Source organism: Oryx dammah, unplaced genomic scaffold (assembly GCF_014754425.2).
Source record: "Oryx dammah isolate SB20612 unplaced genomic scaffold, SCBI_Odam_1.1 HiC_scaffold_5, whole genome shotgun sequence".
NCBI classification, from domain to species: Eukaryota; Metazoa; Chordata; class Mammalia; order Artiodactyla; family Bovidae; genus Oryx; species Oryx dammah.
The window spans coordinates 83,694,141-83,698,162 of NW_024070189.1; the positions used below are offsets into that span (position 1 = coordinate 83,694,141).

Sequence of the window (4,022 nt, forward strand, 5' to 3'; positions counted from 1 at the left end):
TTTAGGTCTGAAGTGGGTTTCTGGTAGACACCATATATCTAGGCCTTGTTTTTGTATCCATTCAGCCAGTCTGTGTCTTTTGGTTGGAGCATTTAATCCATTTACATTTAAAGTAATCATTGATATATACGTTCCTATTGCCATTTTCTTAATTGTTTGGGGTTGATTTTGTAGATCTCTTTTCTTCTCTTGTATTTCTTGACTATATAAGTCCCTTTAACATTTGTTGTAATGCTGGCTTGGTGGTACTGAATTTTCTTAATTTTTGCTTGTCTGAAGAGCTTTTTACTTTTTCCATCAATTCTGAATGAGATCCTTGCTGGGAACAGTAATCTTGGTTGTAGATTTTTCCCTTTCAGTACTTTAAATATATCAGTTTCAACTGAAAGATCAGCTGTTAAGCGTATGGGGTTTCTCTTGTATGTTACTTGTTGCTTCTCCTTTCTGCTTTTAATATTCTTTCTTTCTATTTAGTCTCTGTTAGTTTGATTAATATGTGTCTTGGCGTGTTTCTCCTTGGGTTTATCCTGTATAGGATTCTTTGTGCCTCTTGGACTTTTCCATGTTGGGGAAATTTTCAACTATAATCTCTTCAAAAATTTTCTTATACCCTTTCTTGTTCTCTTCTTCTGGGACCCTATAATTCAAATGTTGGTGTGTTTGATCTTGTCCCAGAGGTCTCTGAGACTATCCTCAATTATTTTCATTCTTTTTACTTTATTCTGCTCTTCAGAAGTTATTTCTACCATTTTATCTTCCAGCTCACTGATTTGTTCTTCTGCTTCAGATATTCTGCTATTGATTCCTTACAGAGTATTTTTAATTTCAGTAATTGTGTTACTTGTCTCTGTATGTTTATTCTTTAATTCTTCTAGGTCTTTGTTAATTGATTCTTATATTTTCTCCATTCTGTTTTCAAGGTTTTTGATCATCTTTACTATCACTATTCTTAAATCTTTTTCAGGTAATTTTCCTATTTCCTCTTCATTTATTTGGACGTCTGTATTTCTAGTTCGTTCCTCATTTGTGTAATATTTCCCTGCCTTTTCATTATTTTTTTTTAACATATTGGGTTTGAGGTCTCCTTTTCCTAGGCTTCAAGGCTGAATTCTTTCTTCCTTTTGTTTTCTGCCCTCCTACAGTTGGTCCAGTTAGTCTGTATAAGCTTCATATAGGTTGAGATTTGTGCTGAGTTGTTGTTTGTTTGTTTTTCCTCTGATGAGCAAGGCTGAGTGAGGTGGTAATCCTGTCTGTTGATGACCAGGTTTGTATTTTTGCTTTGTTTGTTGTTTAGATGAGGTGTCCTGCACAGGCTGCTACTGATGGTTGGGTCTTATATTCAAGTGGTTTCCTTTGTGTAAGTTCTATTTGATACTCCCTAAGGTTAGTTCCTGGAGTAGGAAATGGCAACCCACTCCGGTCTTCTTGTCTAGAGAACCCCATGGACAGAGCCACCTGGCAGGCTACAGTCCATAGGGCTGCACGGGGTTGGGCGCGACTGAAGAGCCTCAGCCGCCGCTGCCACAGGGTCAGTTCTCCAGAAGTCCAGGGTCTTGGAGTTAGTGCTCCCACTCCAAAGTCTCAGGGTTTTATCTCTGGCCAGGAATGAAAATTCCACAAGTGGTTTGTTATGACACTAAGTGAGATTAAAGCTAATATCCAAAAGTGAGAAACCAAAGATGAGCCCCAGACAAAAGTCAGTTACGAAATCAGGCAAATAATAATTAAAATAATGTAATATACACACATACATATACACCCATGAGCAGAATCAAAGCTGTGCAACAAAAATAATAAAGTACAATAGACTGACCCAGCAAACAAAGGAAATCAAAAATTATATTTACCAGTTAAGAACAAAACGAACTGAAGCACAGACTGGGAAACAAAACTAAATCAAGGTGCCAAGTGGGGAATAAAGCAATGAAAACAAAACTAACAAATTTGCTGAGAGGTAAAAAATAGATATGCAAAGTTAAATAGAAGTAGATGAAGAAGATTTATATACATTAAAGATTAACTGCAAGGGGAAAAGAACAGTAGGAGAGGCAAACAAAGGAATCAATGTAGAAAAAATATAATAGGCCTAAAAAAATTAAAAGTAAAAATTATAAAAAAGAGAAAAAAATGGAAGAAAAAGTGAAAAGAAACAACAAAAAAGGAAAAGTCCACAGAACTGCAAAAGCCCAATGCAGAAGCAGAGGTTTATAACAATAAAAAGTGTGACTGAATATACACATATACATATATACCCATAAGCAAAATCTAAACAAAAATAAAGTGCAATAGATTGACCCGGTGAACAAAGGAAACCAAAAATTATGTCAAAACTAACTAAACCACAATCTAGAAAACAAAACTAAAGCAAGGTGCCAAGTGGGGAATAAAGCAATGAAAATAAAACTAACAAATATGTTAAGAGGAAAGGAGAGAATGAATAGATGTGCAAATATAAATAGAGGTAGATAAAGAAGATCTATATACATTAAGGATTAACTGCAAAGGGGAAAGAACAGTAGGAAAAGCAAACAAAGGAATAAATGTAGAAAAATAATAGGTTTCAAAAATTAAAGAAAGAGGGGGAAAAGGAAAAATACCCCAGAACTGCAAAAGTCTAATATAGAGTCAGAGGTTTATAACAATAAAAAATGTGACTGAGAAAAAAAAGAAAAAAAAAAAAGCTCAAAAGCTTAATTATACTTCATAGTGCCAATAAAATCGACAACTACAACGCACGGTGGGGGGCAAGGGGGAAGGAAACAAACAAACAAAAAATCCAAAAGAATCTACAGAAGTCAAAACATAAGAATAATAAACGTTTTTCTTGAGTCACTGCTGTCAGAGTCTTTCCCTCGCTGGGAGTCACAGTCCACCTCACCTCCCTAGGATGCCCTTCAACACTGTGCTGATCTCTGGAGCTGCTGTGGGGGCAGCTCAGATTCTAATCTGGTCCTACTTCTCTGTGTTCTTGCCTCCAATGTCCACAGCCATCAGAACTAGTGCGTTTTCTTTTGTGAGAGCTCTCAGTAGCCTTTTATATATTCCATAGACACAGAGTCTGCCTAGTTGATCATGTGGATTTAATCTGCAGCTTGTACAGTTGGTGGGAGGGTTTTGGGTCTTCTTCCTTAGTCACACTGCCCCTGGGTTTCAATTGTGGTTTTATTTCCACCACTGCACGGGGGTCATCCACTGGGGTTTGCTCCTGAGGCAGCCCTGGAGGATGTGTGTTTGCCCCTGTGAGGGCCAGGTGCAGAGGTGGTGCAGCTGCTTGGGTTGCAAGGGTTCTGGTAGCACCAGGTACTCAGGGGAGTTGGTGGCTAGGGCAGCAGGAAATATAGGGCTCCAGAAGGGTACAGCAACCAGTAGTGGCCCATATGCTCCAGTATTCTTGCCTGGAGAAGTCCCCTCCCTGACAGAGAAACCTGGCAGGCCATAGTCTACAGTGTCACAAAGAGTCAGACACTACCAAGGGACCCTGCACACATAGATGAAAGACTTTTTTGCCTATAGAAACTCTGCCCCAGTGAGAGTTGAGCAGGAAGGTGGCACAGCTGCTTGGCTTGTGGGGACCCTGGTGGTGCCAAGGGTGCAGGGACACGGACTGCCTCCACAGCAGGAGTTATGGCCCTATCAGTCTTTTTTCGAGCTTCTAGTAGCTGGTGATCAAAAGGCCTCTTTGGCCAGTCTTTTTCTGTAGCTCTGACCATTCAGGCACTTAGAGGGCTCCCTTGCCTGGGGTCCTTCTCCGTTGTTCAGAGCATCAGGCACATAGAGGAACCCCCCTGACTGGGGTCCTACTCTGTAGTTCGGTGCATCAGTCACTTAAAGGGACACCCTGGGTGGGGTCCTACTCTGTAGTTCAGTGCATAAGGCATTTGATGAGCCAGCCTCTCTATTGTTTAGCTGCCAATGCTGGCATTTGGGGGAGAGAATTTATGGTGATGGCTCCACCCCTACACATGACTCAGCAGTATCACTTTGCTTCCATGGCTGCCCGACTTTCCTCCACAGGCATTTCC

The 4,022-nt window shown here is 40.1% G+C and overlaps 1 long non-coding RNA gene across 1 annotated transcript; it reads left to right on the plus strand.

Annotated features, from left to right (window-relative positions):
* The first annotated feature begins 1,799 nt into the window (after window positions 1-1,799).
* On the plus strand, window positions 1,800-2,659 carry LOC120864718. Its single transcript, XR_005721216.1, has 2 exons — window positions 1,800-1,901; window positions 2,370-2,659. It is a non-coding gene; the product is annotated as an uncharacterized LOC120864718 (long non-coding RNA).
* The last annotated feature ends 1,363 nt before the right edge of the window (window positions 2,660-4,022 follow it).